Source organism: Ammospiza nelsoni, chromosome 6, assembly GCF_027579445.1.
Source record: "Ammospiza nelsoni isolate bAmmNel1 chromosome 6, bAmmNel1.pri, whole genome shotgun sequence".
NCBI lineage: Eukaryota > Metazoa > Chordata > Aves > Passeriformes > Passerellidae > Ammospiza > Ammospiza nelsoni.
The window spans coordinates 14,720,764-14,739,239 of record NC_080638.1 but is presented as its reverse complement, the minus strand read 5'-3'; the positions used below and the strand labels follow the sequence as shown (position 1 = coordinate 14,739,239).

At 38.0% G+C, this 18,476-nt stretch overlaps 1 protein-coding gene across 1 annotated transcript in view; it reads right to left on the bottom strand.

Annotated features, from left to right (window-relative positions):
* Positions 1–18,476, bottom strand: part of INSC (INSC spindle orientation adaptor protein) — a 129,039-nt gene that overhangs the window by 19,216 nt on the left and 91,347 nt on the right. The gene's annotated exons all lie outside the window — the stretch shown is intronic.

Below are 18,476 nucleotides of genomic sequence, written 5' to 3'. Positions count from 1 at the left end.
AGATAGATCATATGCACACATATTGGTTTAAATTATTGGAGACCCACTGGCACAACAAAAGACAGCAAAGGGCACATCCATTGGACTCGTGAGCAACAAAACATAGCAAGGGAGTGTTTTCTGTGCACAGGGGCATAATGTGTGAACTTTCAAATTAATAGCAATGTGTTTCTCCCCATTTAACATAGCCCTGAATAACTTATCACACTGACAAGCAAGTTGTTAGACCATAGGATCATTTAGGATGTAAAAGAACCCCAAGATCACTGAGTCCAGCCTATGACTGACCACCTTGTCAAGCAGACATGGCACTCAGTGCCCTTCAGTCCTGGTGCCTCTCTTGGGCAGTACATTCCAAAGCTTGAAAACCCTTTTCATGTAGGAATTTCCCTGATGTCCAGCCTGACCCTGGTGCAGTTTGAGGCCATTTCCCCTTGTCCTGTCACTGGCTGCCTGGGAGAAGACGTCAAGTCCCACCTTGCTCCACCTTCCTTTCACTGAGTTGAAGAGTGATAAAGTCTCTCCCCTGAGCCTCCTTTTCTCCAGGCTAAACACCCCCAGATCTGCACACTTTAGAGATACAAGAAGGAGTTAAGAGGGCTTAGTACTGAAATATGCTTCAACACTCAAACAAAAAACAAACCCACATTTGTGTTGCACATCCACTCTTAGCTCTGTTGCTCAGACTGCATTCTCTGTCAACTCAAAGCTTCCTCTTAACATCCATGTTAAGTCGTACCCATTATCCCCAAAAAGGGTATTCAGCAAATCTCTTATTCTCATTTTTGTTATTTATTAATACAGAATGTTGAGGTATCTTAATTAATTATCTTGCAATGGCCATGAATGAAATTATTTAATAAGTACTGACAGTTACTGTATTTTATGAGAAAAGCTCTCAGGTAGATAGGAGTAAAAATTATTCTCTGTAAGATTATTCACTGGGATGGAACTTTTAATAAGAAACAGACTATGTCATTGAAACTCTAATAACACAGACAAATAGAAAAGAAATTATATCTCTATTTTTCCCCAGATCACAAACGGTATTTATTGTAGAAGCTCTAGCACTGGCAAAAAGAGAAAGAATAAATTTTCAATGTTGAACTTTTTCTTGACAAGCTTTCAACATTAATCTACCTACAGCAAAATATTTCCTCCTAGTTGTGGCAGAATTCTACAGCTTGAAACAGCAGAGTCACATAATTCACTGGGCTTCAAGGTATATTAATAGATCTCAGTGTCAAGAATTAATCTATGTCCTCACAAGATGATTTAGTACCCAAAGTGTGCTAGACAATATCATATGCAAAACCCCACAATTTTGTCACCTTGAAATCTCCCCAGATCACACCTTGTCTGGGGCCCAAAGGATGTTAATAACAACAGGCAGTATAAAAAGTTAAACATATTCCAAGACATTCAAAAAATACTTCACAAGAAAGTTCTTCTAAGATCCACTTCAGTCTTCAGCTCTAAATTTACTGGTTAAAATTCACTTGGCCTACTTATATTCAATGCCCTTGACAAATGACTTAAGAGTACTTTTATGCTGTTTGAGAACAGGTAATGGCTTATGAAAGACAGGTACAAGTACATGGTTAGATTTTTCTATCACCAGTAATTGTGTAAATCTACATTAATGATACAAGCTTCTACTGCTGTACTCAAATTTTAAATCACATCTTTGATTTCATTATTTGCTAAGTGATAGGCTTTGGAAATTGGGAGTTGCTGAATTGTGAATAAAAAAGCAGATACGATTTTATTCAGCACAGTGATAAATTACATTTTGGGTCTGTGAAACCCAGCACTAGTTATTCTCCTTCCTTTTCAGAAACACGTAAAATACTAACAAATTCAGCCGAAAATTTTCTCCATACACTTTTTCCTCCCATCTTAAATATAGAAAATAAAATAATTCTACTTCAGCAGGCAACCCCATTTATAAGTGTCTAGCAATAAATTTTAAAATGACAGGGGAACAATCTAATAAAAGCACTTTAACATCCAAAAAGAAATTGCTGCTCAAAGCATTTTTATAATTAGGTTTCACACTGAAAGGAACTTTGGATGGCTGCCCTGTTTTCTGTTTAATTTTGGTGAAGTAATCAGCTAAATGTCAAATCTGTTCATCACCTTGGCAATACAAAAGAACCAGTTAGCCAGATAATGCAAACAAATGAATTCCATGAATGCAACAAGATGCTGTGAAGCCCCTGCATTTGAGGAATGGCGTTCAGTAAATGCTTGATCACTAATATTTCAGTATTGATAACAGGAAACATGCCAGGAACTTACATCCTTATGAACATAGCCCTGTTGTAGAAACTTAATCCAAGTGACAAAATAAATGTGCGACCATGTTACTGCATAGATCAAGTCTTCTGAAAGGAAACAATTTCTTCTTTTCTACAACAGGAATGAATGAGTTCTGGGGCAAAAGTCTTGTTTCTTCGGTATACCTGTCCTTCCTCCTAAAAATATTAAATAAAACTAGGCATCTGTTAAAGATACCAATACAGAACTTGGGATGAATTGCATTAATGACTTCATAATTTGAAATATTACACACAACAGCAATCTTAACTCTTTGCTTCTCACATGAGGGTTTAAGGCAGTTTTTCCATGCCACTCTGGGAACTAAGACCCATTGCCTTCCTTTTAAAAATGTCTATGTTCATTTGTATAAAATGCTGCTGAAGACTTTTTCCTCATACTTTCCCTACCATTCCTGTTTGCTCACTTCACATTCAGATGATCCCTACGTATTGGTAAAACTTTGGTCAAAACACTTTTTTGTCTTCTCTAAATTGATCTCCAGCATCATTTAGTGAGACTGGAAAGTCTTACAGGCTTCTGTCAGCTCATTTTCCACTGTGAAATCCGTGGATAATGCTATCAGCCTAAATCTGGGTGGTTCTAGTAAGAACAACCAGCAGATTTCAAAGCAGTTTTACAGAAGAATATAATGGAGATGTCGAGATCCAGAGGTAGGGCAGCAAATGTGGAAAAAATATCACGAAGGGTATTTTCCATTAAATAATCTCAATTTTCCCAGAAGAGAATTTCAAAAGCAGAGGCTGCACCCAACAGTCAAGAACTGATAGATGAGAGCTGTGTGTCTTCTCTTGTTTCACTCATGCTGTGTAAAAGCACCTACTCAGTTAATCTGTCCTAACCTGAAGCTAGGACAGGTTAACTGTGTAGGTGAAGACATGAACATATAGAAATTTATAAATGTGGTTACAAACCCAAACACATCAAAACTTATAGGATGAGGAAGAGGGAAACTGAGAAAGAAAGCAGGGAGGGAGGATTATCCTATTCATCCAGCAAAACCCATGTATTGTTATTCTGATGACTTGTTACTGAGTAATGGAATTGAATGAGATGATATAGTAACAAAGTGATGTCATTAAAACATCCCCAAATATAATCCTTAATAATCCAAATTACTGCAACAATTCCATGGCAGCAGCAGTGACCAGTGAACAAAACTGCAATGATTTTATAACTAATGCTGTACAACAGTGGCACCTAATTTAAAAGCCCTGTTATGTACACCATGGAATAGTGTGTGGCTGAATAGAAGTTGACCAGTTCCCAACTCAGTAGCTTTGAAACTTCTGTCAATAACTTTAGCTTTGTATCTAAACTGGCGGTGAGTTGTGTTTTGGTTTGCAGCAACTTTGACTACATCTTCCCTTTAAAACTCCCTTCCTTCAGATGGAGCCAAGCTGATAAAGAGGTTTTTTTTTTTTCTGATGTTTATCCACCAAGGAGAAGTGTAAATTTGATCTAGGAATATTGTTATGTGCATAAGAGAAAATACATTTGGCTGTATCATCTTGAAGGATGCATTAAATGTGGCAATGCCTGAGTAGCAACCTTACATCAATGCTGCAGGGAGAAGCAAAGTGCAGAGCAAGATCAAATAAAAAGATCCTTACTCTGGACTGTCCAGGAGTCAAAAGATAAATCCTGTGCAAACCCTTTCTCCCTATGAAACCAAGAGGAAGCAGCCCTGCACCTCAAAATTCATGTTCCTCAGCACTCAGAGATGCTCTAAGTTTGTTGCAGATAGGAAGTACAAGTGGTTGTCAAAGAGATAATAGAGAATAAGTAATTTTATAGAAAGAATGGAAAAAATCAGAAAAGTCGATATCCAAGACAAGACTTCTCTCTTGTCTTTGCTTCAAGGATAAGAGAATAGCTGGCTTTGAACTCCCTCAATATTGAGAACTGATGTGAAGCATAAAATAGTCTTTTAAAGCATTTTTGTGGTTTATAAAAGAAACCAGGCACTGCACTGTTAGTCTAGCAATATTCACATATCCCCAGTCCCATAAATCACAGCTTACATTGCTTCAAACTACTCCCCACAAATATAAGTGAAATACCCAAGGATAAACTCACCTTTCCTGAACTACTCCTCCAATGTGATATCCCTCTATTTCTACAGGATAAACCCTGAGTGGCTGCAAAGGGCATGAGCAGAGACTGCAAAGGAATTCACTTGCAGCTATGCAGAAGTCACTGTAGTGCAGGTAGGTGTTCACAAAATTGGGTTACATTGATAAAACAGAAGGAAAACCACTGGTCACAAATGAGCACAGTGGCTTAGGGGGGAAAGAAAAGACATTTGCAATTACCCTTTGCAAATACTCAACATTTGTTACATTTTCTTTCTCCTATTCTGTCAAACAATCCCAATAATGACTATGTTACCTGTAGATTCAGAACCCTGTAAGAATAAGAAAGAACAATTTATGATAAATATTATGATATATATTTAAGGAAGAACTATTCATTATATATATGATAAAATTACATATTATAAAGATTAAATTCATGAAGTTATGCGACACATGATACCAAATGTTTCTCAGGTTCTTGTGCCCTACATTTCTGAGGGCTGGATACAACAGCTTGTTTTTAAGCTGCAAGAATCTATTCCTATTTGTAGGGTTTTCTTGGTATCTGCATCTGCATTACAAATTCCAGAAAGTACATGCTTGTTTCTTTTAAATAATGGATAAGGCTTTATACATTATATTTTGGGGACTGAAATCCATTAAAATGAAGCCACACAGACCCAAAAAAGGACTTGTCAACAAGATGAGAGGAACTGTCAAGTGGTGTACAAGAATGCTGAACAAGATACTGGGACCCGAAGTCTGAATTAAGGAGAGACCATACATTAGTCATTTTCACATAGCCCTCATTTTTATTTACCCTGGGGGGTCATAGTCTGAGAAAAAGAAAAACACCCACCTCAACTACTCCTATAAACAAACAGGGGCTCTGGGTTATGCGTAGCAGGGCACTCCAGAAAATGAGATGTGCTCCCTGAAAAAAATATGCACCAGTCATCTACTTCTAAATAAATAATGTCACAGACACTTCATGGTGTGAGGGTAAATTCTCCAACACCTAGAGCCTGGCATTTAAAAACAAGAACACTCTTTCAACATGTTTGATTACTTTGTATCATTTAGGTTTTGGAGTGACACCATGGTTTTTATTTTCTAGTATCTCTTAGTGTAGTTCTTCATGACAAAAAAAAAAAAAAAACAAAAACTCATGCACATTGCATTTTTGGAGGGCCGTCATTTTATTACAATAATGAGAAACGGTCTCTATCCAAAAACAGCAGCATGGAGGTCACAGCCACTCATTATCACCTAATCTAACTCTCCATAGTGTCTTTCCTCTCCCAGGAAAAGTATCTGATAATCTTCCTGCCATAATTCTTGATTTGTTCATGTCAAAAATTTGAAACCTTAATTATGCTGCAGATTTATTTTATAATGTTGATAATCCCTGGTTTTATTATTACTATAATTGCACGTACAATTTCTCTCATTGAATTAAAATTCTTGACCAGGTGTATAACATTATACCCTGACTTTCACACAAATACAACCCTACTCTATTCTCAAATTACAACAATGGAAACACCACGGTAGAAAGCAGAGTTACATTAGAGAGGTAGAGAAAGTAAGCAATAGACATGCATAAGAGTCAAAAAAAAAGCACAACAGCACAACATCCTATTTTAAATATGAAATTTTTGCACACTCTTTTAAGAACAATATCCTTCTGCAAACAATTTTCTTGCATTTCTCATTTCAATGGTGTCAGTCAATTTAGCCTAAAAATATTCACCCTCTAAAATGCATGGCTTCTGCAGTATTTCAATCATATGTACACTAATCAAATGCACTATTACAGTAGAATATTTGTATAATGTAATGTATTAAATATGCACAGTAAATTGCTCAGAAAAATGGTTTTATATCTAAATTCACATAGTTACCAAAACTGACTCAGTGCTTTACTGATAGTTCTCCTCCCAAAATTTCTGTTGCGGTTAAGAACAGTGCTATGTGGCACCAGGCATTAATAGAATTGTTTGCTACATTCATTACTTCACAATGGCTGTTCAATTATTTTAATAAATTATTTTAAATAAATTAGCTCCAGAACCAACCTTGGATGTGCCAGATTTTTATTGGCAGAGACTTTTTACAAGCAAGTTATAGAGTTTTATGATACCCATTTATAATGAAAACACTCACAGTACTTTTGCTATAAAACTTTTAGTGAGCAACTCAATAAGAGTTCATTCATGTTGTAATAACAACAGAGGAAATTGCTACCCTTATTTAAATAAAAAAATTCACAAAAAGTGAAAGAGGGGTAGTTTTTATCGGGTGAGAAATGATAGAACTTTATTGGCTACAGCAGACCCAAGTTATTTGATCCTATGATTCCTCTCCTGACAGTTTGGTAAATCTCCTTGGGTCTCCTGCATTGATTTATGTCTATGACTGCAGTGGCAATAAAATAATTTCAGAATTTCTTTAAGCCAAAGAAATTCAAGTTTAAGATCAGCTGTTCCCATACAGTCTTTATGAGAAGTCAGAGGTCTACTAGGAGTCATCAGGTAAAGTGATCTCAGATGTTTTTCTCTCCATTAGCACCTTCCAGTGCTGCTCTTTGGTCAAATACAGTTGCTACATTGATTCTATACTAGAAGAAATAAGAACAATCCTTAGACTCTGAGAAAATGGAATATTTTTACAAGCTGAATTTTGATTTTTCTTCTATGCAATATTCTTTGCTGTCTTAACAGGTCTCAACATAAAGAACCCCTCTTATGAAGAATAATAAACACATATATTTTAAGTTAAGCTAGTGTTTGAACTAGGAGGAACAAAGGCACAAATTCTGTTACACTTTCAGTAGAGATTGTTCTTCCAATATGTGAAAATCCAAGGATAAGTACCATACAGCACTTTGATATAGGGGCAGTTACATTCTGCATTCAAAATCCTATTTCCAAGTCAGCCTTTTTTTCATAAGCTGATCTAACGTCAGAAAAATGGATCAGAACTGTCTGAAATTGAATTTACCTAGTGAACAGATTCCAGCTTCAATAGTCCAGGATCTTCTCGGGGTATTTTGGATAGATAAATGTGGAAGTGTTATGTTATGGCAAAGATAAAACCCCAATTTGCCTTATTTTAGCTGCTTATTTTCGATCTGGGAAAACATATTTGTTACTTAGGAAAGTCCCAAACAGTATTCTGATTCTGTCATCCAGTCACTGCCTGTTTTTCTAATATTGCCCCTAATCCAAAAATCAGTTTTCTCATTCTTAGAAAAATGCAAAGGATGTTATGGCAGAAGGAATGTAACAGCTCCAAAATACTAGTGTTCCCCAATAACACACAAGGCTCAGTTCTCACAAGCAGTAAGAACTTTCATTCCATACTCCAAACCAGATCTGTAAAGCTCAAGTCTGGACTAGAAATTTCACATGACCAAGCTGCATTCTGCCCTCTGCCAGTCCATAAAAAACGGAAGAGCCACTGGAGCTCTCCACAGCATGCTGTTGGCTTTCTCCTGGACCCAGGAGAGCTCCCAGGATTAGGATCTGTTCTAGTTCACAAGGAATCAAAGACATAACTGGACATCTAGAAGTGACACTAGGAAAGGGTGACAGCTAGGATTCTGAGGTATATACACATCACTCTGAAACCACAGACACTGAATCCTTTAGGTCAAAGAATGTAACCTTAAATTAAAATCTACCAGACTTTTAGAAAGAACTCAAATTCGAGGCATCCAAAAGAAGGAAAATGCTGTTTTGAAGGACAGTGCCTTGCCCAGAATGAAACTGTGGTTTACTGGACTTTCTCCTGAAACTTGCCTTCTGTGCACTCTCCATTCCCAAAAGCATTAACAAACAAAATCAATATAATTTTCTAGGCAATCTAATCTAGAATAATTCAGACTGTAAATAAAATATTTCAATGAAAGTATTTTTCCAGTATTTAATCTCTACAGCTGACAAAGAACAAAAAGAGAAAGAACTGTGGACATTCTGTTTATATTTTCATCACATCTCAGAGTACAAATATGTCCAATTTCACTGGGCAACAGGCAGAGTCCTGGTCACATCCTTCTCACCCTTGGGAAAGTGTAACAAGCCAGAACTGCCACTGGAAGAAATGATAACAACTGCTAGGGAACAGCCACTGCAAAGTCTGAGCTACGTCTTTCCCACTATTTTTTACCAAAGATGAATTTAGCATATGAATTTAACTTTTTTTTTTTTTTATTTCCTTTGACTGATGTCAAATGAGGAAAGTAAACCATATAAAACAGGATTCAACATAAACAAATTCTACCAAATTCAAAGCCAACAAGGATCCTGGTGGGAAAAAAAAAGAATGATCAGTGTAAATGACTTTTTAAAAATCTCCCGTGTTGCTTATAATTACATTAGTAGCCTCCAAATAAAAAAATCAAGCCAATCTCTCATACATGTTTTCTTTCCCTCTATACATAAGAGGAAGAGATGTTCTAGTAAAGATCATCCAAAACTGTCTTGAAGGGAGTCTCTTGTGTGCTAAGAACTGACGGCTCTCTCCACAAATAAAGAGCATCTTCAGGCTTTATTTCACCCAAAATGTGTGAAAAGTACCTTGCAATTGAGGCATATTAATGTTATGACAAACTGAAGGTTTAACATTCTTCAGTGAAATTAGGAGCCATCAATAAAAGTCCTTGCACCTAGACCTAGCTAGGCTAAGAACTGTTCCACCTCCCATGTTGTCCCAAAAGTAACTCTAGGTCTTTACAGGTTACTTAGGTGTTCTGTCCACATCTGCTCTAAAGTTCTGTATAAAAATCTAAATAGCAGCTGTTGCACTGAATACGTGGGCTTTTGTTTTCTAAATATTCATAGAATTGCCAGTTTTTCAAGCAACTTTACGTGTCTACGTACAGCAGTTAAGATACATACAAGGGAATAGAGGGTGGTGAGCTTGCATAGGCTTGGATTTGGTTTTTTTTTAATCTTAATTTGCCTAATCTGAATTGCCTGAGAGCCAAATTTGGGGTTTTTAAAATTAAGTTTCTGTCATTGCACTGATATTTTAATGCACTAGGTGGCATAATGTTATTCATATTAGAGAAATTAAACGATTCACCAGCATCCAGATATTTTGTTGGATAAAATTAGTTACTCTTTCTGCCACATAAGAAGTGGCCACCCTTCACTGGGGTTTTGTCTGTGACTATGATTTTCTCTAACACCCATATCAAATACCAATAACATTTATTTCCATACTGCTTCCCTTCAAAATAACTTCCATATTGCCAACAGCAAAGATTCACCATGAACTCTGGAGATTCATTAGTCCCACCACTGAGCAAAGACATTTCTAAAGCAAAGTAGATCCAAACCACCTTTGCATGATCCTTGCCATGACAGAAAACTTACATTTCCCACTCCTAATGCACAAAACCTGCAGGATAACTCTGTCATCTCCATTGCCAACCACCTGCTGGACAGGTTGCCCAGCAGCAACAGAGATGCTGGCTGCCTTTTTACTGACACTCATGGTTTAGATCCTTAATTGTTCTAGGGAAGAGCAATTTTAACCAGAAGTAAAATAGAGGAGTCACTACAAAGATAAATGGCCAAAGTAAATGGAAATACTTCTTCCAAAACCCTAAGGATTTTTAAGAAAAGGGCAAATGTTTTTGTCCAAAATAACTGGCCACAAACCATTCTTCTTGAAAAAAAAAAAAAATAAAAAATACCAGCAGTCTAATCAGATGGCTTTTAATGAGTTTTAACTGATCTCTGTTAATTCAATTGTAAATCTTAGAATCTATGTTACTGAAAAGGTCTTTGACTGTTATATCCTTGCCTATCTCTCTCTCTCTCTCTCTGTGTTATTTTCTCTTTATTTAAAAGAAAAAATACTAATTATTGGAATAGGCTTACTCTTCTTTTTAGGACTAGAAGGATTAGAAACCAGCACTCATATCTTCTTCAAAAAACAAGAGAGAAAAAGAAGGAAAAAAAAAAAAAAGCCAGTGTCATCTTGACTTAAAATCACTTCCTTGCCATTACCACTTTCAGCAATTGTCATTCTTTGTCTTTTGGGGTTTTTTTTCTGTAAGAAAAATCAATTGTAATTACATGAGTATGTCTCAATTACCTGTCCTTTTTTTTGGGGCTGAATGTCCTGGTCTGATTAATTGGACTTCTCTGTCCTAATGTCTTCTCCAATGCCACAGGTCCTAAGTGCCTTACCTTCTTTGTACATTTTGTGGCTTCATTTTTACTGGTTAATACAAGACATAAATTCTTCTAGCAGAGAAATGTGCCAAAAATTAAATGCAAGTGAGTTATTTCATGTTTAAAGGAGCTTGAAGGGAAGATGAACCAAAGGAGAGCAGCAAACAGAATTTTTACTGAGAGTAACATCAATATCATTAATAAACTGGCAAAGCTGGTAAAATAAAAGTGCAGGGTGTGTTTCTCAGTGTCATCTGATACAGCCACACAGAAATCCATGGGCTGGAAAATTCACACACCACCAGTTCCCTGGGGCAAAAATCATCAAAAATCCTTTTCTGAGTGAGGAGAAAAGCAATTTGTCATGGCCTTTAAATACGTAAATAAATTTAGCTAACTGGAGCAGGAAGTCAGTCATGTGTCTTCATCCATGAATATTTCCTAGGTGAGATCCTGTGATGTGTAACCCAGTTCTTCCAGGATACAGGATGAGACATGAGCAATCTTTAGTAACTAAAAGGTGACTTATGCCTTCTAACTACTTTTCTCAGAACAAATCAGGTATCTTGCTCAAAAAAAATTGCAAGCCTATTCTAACAGCTCTTTTGCCTTCCCTTTAGTTGTAATTGCTTTCTCAGCCTAGGCAGTAGTAAAACACCATGTTTGGATCAGCCATGAGGTTCACATTACACATTTGGGGGAGATTCTTACTCATGAGTGACTGCATTTCCCTTTCATACCCTGTGCTCTGATAAAAAAATAAAGATAAAAACTTACTTACCTACAGCCACATGCTATGTGGCTATAGGCCATTCAATAATGCTATTTATTATCCTTCAAATGAACTTTCATTTCTCCACAAATTGAGTGTTTCTCAGACTGAATAATAACCAGATCAACATAAGTCCTGGAATGTGTTTTCCTGCATCCAGCCACTCTTTGCAGATCTAGAAGAATTCCAGCAGGGACAAAATGCCAAAGTCTGTGGTGCTTATAATGAAATGCAAAAATAAATGCAAAAGGAAGAAAGTGTTAAAACAGTTAAGGCTGGACAATTTCTAGGAACTCAGATCACCATTCTAATTCATCACATTTTTGTGATCTTATAAGGCCTATAAACAACAGGAACTGAAATCTGAGCTCAACAACACCTTGCGTGCAAGAACATCATTCTAATTCACTCCATTCTTTTTAGCACAGCATGTCAGTTATTCCCAAATCCCTGCTCATCAGAGCTACTTGCAATACATGATTCCTGGGAAAGCAATAACCAGAAGATGACAAGTGCAGATAGCCCCCTTCCCCATGGAGCAGCATGTTGACCACCCCATAGCAAATAATATTCTTTACAGAAATCTGATAGACAATTTATTTTGTAGCATGTTTTTCTGAGGTTGTTCTGCTTACAGCTTATTCTTAGTGCCCATATATTTTAGTGGTGCTGTGTTAGCATTACCTGTTAGCAGACATTTTTCCCTTGATAATTCCTTCCCTACCTGACACTCCTGGCATTCCTCCTGTTCTCAACTCCTCTCTCATGCACCTTACAGCCTTTCCAGACTGAAACTGAACAAGGAGCTATGCTTTCCTTCTGATCCCTCTTTCCCCCCATGCACAAATCCTGCTCCTCACATTCTCTCCAAGTTTTTCAGGCAGATACTCCCAATATCCAGGCATTACTCTCAGGACAGTGGGAATAGAAGGCATTTTTCCCCACTTCCCCAAGGATGCTCTTGCATTAGATGTTGCTTAAAGATTTTTTTTTTTTTAATGAATGCAGGTAAGGCAGAGGGTCTATCCTGTAGGAAAACAGGCCATCCACGTTGTTGTGAATAGATAAGAGAACCTTAACTTTTCAGATTAAAGCCCTGTTTGCCATGGCTTACCTTGATTTAGGAGGATGCTTCAGTGGTGCACAGCTTTAGTCCCCATAAACCTGCCTTCCCAAATCCTCTGCTGCCTTGCTAACCTCCGGATAGTTTTGGGCAGACCATGCCGAGGAGCAGCACAAGCTTTGCTGTAATTCCAACCTCCACTGGGTGCCACTATTGCATAGTATAATGTGCATTTACTGCGGGGAGTCAACAGCCTGGCAAAACTGACTTTTAACTTGGGCTTCCCTGTCGTGAAGTTTTCAGACCAGATGTGGAGAATTATCACTTGGTTTTTATGACCCTAAAACACCACGTGATAATCATTTTAGCACAGAAATACGAGGATGATTTAATTCTTCCTAGATCACTACAGCTGAAAAGCTCTAATGCAAAAGTGCTCAGATTCTTTCCTGATTTTGTGCTGGAATAAGCCTTTCTGCCCCATGTGTGGATCTCTTCCTCCATGCTGACTGATAATCAATTTAGCCCTCTATTTTGCCCTATCTTTTTTAATCTCACTGCAGCAGGCCTGGATTAGATGACCTTTAAAAATTCCTTCCAGCCCAAATTATTCTATTGCTCCAGCTAAAGTGCTTTGAACACAGCTTAACCAGCACAAGGGGAAAATCCTACCACAGACACCTTAAAAACACTCAGTGCTCTTAAACTGTGTGCACATCCCAAGGATGGCAGTAACATTGAAATACATTATCAGCCCAGTTTTTAAATTAATAGCAATTAAGTATTAGTTTTATGGAGTGGATTTAATTGCCATTTGATGGTGCATGGATATCCACAACTGGATAGATACCATTCTTGTGATTTGAGCTGTAATCTAAAAAGACTGAAATTTAATCCTATTAATCACTTTTTTAAATCATGGGCCAAAAAATTCAATCACCTTTGGTCTATTCCACATTATCCTTGCTCTCGTATTTTGCTTCATTTCCTTTTCCCAGGCCTCAAATAAGTAACTAAGCAATATCAACTAATATTATATTAATAAATAAAAATATTTAAATGTATAAATTCTATTAATATATGCGATAACCTATAGAATCAGATAAATAAATATTACCTAATGGATACTTTGAAAGCTTACAGAAAACATGCAAAATTCTTCCAGGCAAAACATTGATACCAGGAGATTTTCATGCCAGCCTCCCATCCTGGAATGATTTGTTATCCTACTCATTTGGCAGAGCTGACATAAACTGTTGCAAGTTGTTGAAGATGAGGGAAGTAGTGTCTCAGTGTTTATGAAGTTTACTTTTGTAACTTGGTCTTTCACTCCTCTCAATACTCATAGACAGTGACACCAAGAAGTACAGAAATGTCTACAGTCACTGGCCTTTGCAAGGATCTCAGCCTTTTCTAGCAGGGATCCAAAATACTTCCTTGAAAATCTGATATATTCTGGCACAGGCTTTATTGCAAACAGAAGCTTGAGCAACTCTGCCCAATATTGGTTATATTAAAACAGAGATGGGCAAAAAAAGAGCATGTAAGGATTAATCTGGCAGTCTAGACTTTTCTAAGGCCAGAAGATACAGCAGTAAGAGAGAACAAGACTATCCAATAAAGCAAAGGAAATCAACAAAAACAAACAGCAAGTCTAGTGAATCCTTATCTGACCCACAGTTGTTCAAAGCCAGCTAAACCATTGGCACCAGCAGCTCTACACAGATCTGCGGTGCAGGCCTGGAGGCAACAGGTAAGACCTGTGCTCTGCACCTGGACATTCCTGCACTGCTGGAGACTCAGAAGTGGCTGTTTGTGGCTAAGGAGAAACAGATATTCATATGGCAAGGTAAATTAATAAGGTCAAGAAATTCACGCAGGGCAGGAAATAGAACCTGCAAAAGAAAATGGAAGCAGAGGCAGAATTTCATACTGTTAGAGCAGTTCTGCTCTAGGGCTCCTCAGCATTCCAGCTGCTGTTCATCAGACTTGGCAAACTCTGCAGGAGTGACCATCACCCATGTGGTTGCCTCCATTATGCCTATGTAGAAAATCATGTCAGGAACAGCAACAGGACAAAAGGACTATCTACCCGCTCTTAAAATGGATCTGTGTCTATCAGGCATACCCATAAAGATGTGAAGGAAAGGTCACAGATGGAAAGAAGTTCAGGTTTATAAACCAATTTGTGCTTATCAAAATCTGGGAAATCACTGTTTTTCTATTAACAGCTGAACTAAAAATTTCTGGGTAGCAGAGCCCAGTCCCACTTTAAGCAATTTAGGACACTTTCAAGAATCTAGGATGTATATGGTCTTTCCTACCTCACCAACAGATCAGGAAACTGTCTGTGCACAGCCACCAGGAACGGGACTTGTGCTGCCTTCAGAATTCTTCTGGGCAATTGTCAGGGTATCAGAAGGCTTTAAGCTCAGCATAGCTTTCCAATTTTATTTATTTTTTTAGGGTTAGATATATTTCTTTGTTTTAACTTTCATTTCTTCCCCTTATTTTATAAATTGTAGTTAATCAGGGACTCTGACCAGTAAACCTGAGGATTAATAGCCAATAGGGTGACCAGGAAATTATGTCATCACAGGCAGATCTTTCATGGCTCTTGCTGTACATCTTTATGTGACTCAGTACATCTTTATGTGGCACAGGGCTCAGCTTTGTGAGTGTCCACCTCTGCACTGCCTTCAGTCAGACTGAGGCTGTCACAAACCCTTTTCAGAAGGGGCTCCTTTGAAAATTCAAGATATACATAGAAAATGCTTGTCTCCATATAAAATATAGCTGTACATATAGGTGAGAGGAAAGGATATAAAGTCCTGAGGGACAGAGGGAGCATCTGTAGTTGGTATATTGACCTCTCTGTTGTAACCAAGAACAGCAGTGTAGGGACTAGTAAACACAACTAGATAGTTCTGCTCTACTGTCAGATACCACTGGAGTAATGACAGCACAGAATTTCATGGCATACTGAATAGAAAAAAAATCAACTGCTTCAGTGACAGATGTTATAGGTCCCCTATTGAGTGTCAACAAGTCTTCATAGGATGTATGTAAGAGAAAATTTGGCCTCCCTTCAAAATCCAATTTTCTGAAGTGTTCGTGCCAGAAATGCCCATTTTTAGCAACCCAGCTAAGCTCATTTTTAAACAAAGACAGACAAGAAGACATTTGGACTCTGGCAGAGACACACAAGTGTGTCTTATGGAGACACAACAGAAGCTAGGAACAAACATTGGTTATACCAGCTGGCTTGGGATTAGACATGGACTGTCTGTTGGATGATGCATTGGCTGGATTGTCACAACCAGAAAGTAGCAGTCAACTCCTTGGGGTCCAGATGGAGAGCAGTGATGAGCGGGGTCCCTCCTCAGGAGCCCATATTTGGACCAGTACTGTTTGATATTTTCCTTCTATACTGTTTTCTTGTGCTTGAAACTAACAAAGTTTCAAAAGAAGTGGTGACAGTAAAATAATGTTTTCTCTCAGTTATATATGAAGTATGAAGGAAGGGCACACATGTCCAGTGTGACAGAATTCTCAGTATGAGGACATCATGTCAAAAACCTTACAGAAGTCCAGATAAACGGTATCTTCCCTTGTCCATGAATTTAGTCACTCCATCACAGAAGCCATTCAGCTGGTCAGGCAGGACTGGTCCTTGGCTAATATAAGTCACTGAAAACTTCTTCACACCTTCTTTGTGAGAACAAAGTGACAAAGATGAGTTCCTACAAAAGGAAAGGCTTCTGTCATCTTGATTCTACTTGCTGGTCCCATGAGGATTCCTTCTTCATCTCAGTTGAAGATCCTTGTCAGACAAGCATATGCGTATGCCCTGACCCATACAAAACTTTCTGATCCATTCCCAGGGACTGCAAAGGAACAAACTGAAAGCCCTCATAAAGGAAAAGCTTGAGACAGGACTGCAAGGGAAGGAACAGTCAGTGAAAGACCTTCTGTCTGGGAACTTAATGATAGGCAAGAGAAGAAAGGTACAGGTCAGGTAAATATACAAGCAATGCTGTTAGATGTTTAGCTAACAGGATTATTATCTTTACCAGAAGAGGTTGTTTTTCCAACAGCTCTTTAAGTGTTTTCAAAGATGCTTTATGAAACATGAAAGTTTTAGTGTAAATCAGGCAGTGTGCCAGACCTAAGTGGTTTCCTGCAAACAAGCCTAAGCAAAAAAGTCCAGTGACACACAAACACATCTCTACATCATCTGCCATTAATTAGTGTTTACCCTTCCCTTATTTTAAGAAATACATGGAGGCTCCTACTTATCATGGGTGAGCTTCAGGTAAGTCACATGGTAGCTCTGAGTTCATTACAAGGCTGGAGTAAGAAAAATCTCACACAATTAACTTCCTTTGCTTTGTTAGGAGCACAGGCAAGACACTTCACCTGAGTAATGCCAGCCCTGACCTCAAACATACATCACAAGGAAAGGATACCAGGTTTCATGTAATTAGCCAGCTGGATTACACTGGGTTTGATTTCCTTTGTTTCTTTTTTACTCCTCCCTCTGGGAAACAGTCAACTCCACTAAGGGCTAGTTTTCGGCCAATGTAGCAGAGTCAGAATATTACCACTAGGAAAATCCTGAGTTTTTTGTTTTTATAACAAATAACCCCTTTTGTCTGAGGGTAAAGTTAAACTGCTGAGCACTCATTTAAATCAATCAAGCCTACTGGTAGAATGTTTAATAGCAGCCAGGGCTAGAACTGGCCAACACTGGTGTTGTAAAGTTTCCTGCATATATTTTTAACTTGCTTTCTAAAGAGCTTTCTGACTTTTTTGCAGTGATAGGTACTGAGGACAAGGAAGGAGAAAAGAGGGTTTTACCAAATATTTTGACTGTAAATTTGGCAAATATTGTGTGAAACCAAACAATAACCACAAGCAACTGTATAAAATTAAAATTTTCAAAATACAAACTTTTGGATTTCCCTCTCGATAACAATATCCAGATTTTTCGCATTTTGGGAGCCCTCCTTGGACCTGATTTGCAAAGGTTCCTTAGTATCTGCAGCTAGAAAAGATTCCCAGCTTATAGCTGGACTGAATAGTGTCACAGCAGGACTCTTGAAGCCTCCCTGCCGAAGTGTGAGCTCTGGGAAGTGCTGTGGTGCAAGGGCTTGTCAGCACCACTGCAACTGGAGGAAGGGCAGTAGCACTCGTGGGAATGCAAGAGTGGCAGAAGTGGTTTTGGAAAAGAGCCAAATTGTAAGCTGAACATAAGCTGAGGTTTATGTGTTTTGCTAGTTTGAGCTACTACCAAAAAGCAAGCACAAGGAAGTGGTCAGTTGATTCAGAATATGGATGCTTTTGTGATGAAAACCAGTTTTCTGTTGTGCTCCCACATCCTGTAACCCCAATGTGACCAATATCTATTTCCAGGCCAAGCCAGTGACTTTGTCTGACAGCCTCCATCATGTTACCCTCATCTATGACTGAGATCAGCTCATTTATGAACATACAGGGCTATTTGTTTCCTACTGGAATGACCTAAAGAAAATAAAGATGGAAATTTCTTCTCCGGATTCCAGGAGAAAAAATTTCTTATTTTTGAGAGCTTTGGTCATGCAGTACTTCTGTAAATATAGTTCTATATTAGTAAGGAATCCCATAGCTGCATTTAGATGAATGAAGAAAGGATTTTCTCCTTTTGCTTTTTGGTAATGTGAATCTGAGAATAAGGTCCTTCAAAATTAAAAGTGTATTAACATTTTTGAAAATCAATGTTATGCAAGCAGGAATAGATACACAAAAAGCCATATAGAGCACTAGAAAACTCTCAGAGTTAATAAAGGTGGGAAAATAAACATGAGAGAAGGATTAGAAGGAAAAAGTAATGTTGGTAGTGAATCCTCAGGCTCCAGAGGCATTTAAATTCCTGATGTGCTACCAGATCTCTGCAGAAGGTACCTGCTCTCCTTCCTGCAAAGGTCTCAGAAACCAGTGAGGGTTTAGGTAAGCTCAAGGATCAGCCAAACAAGAAAGGGAAGCCCTGAGCAGTA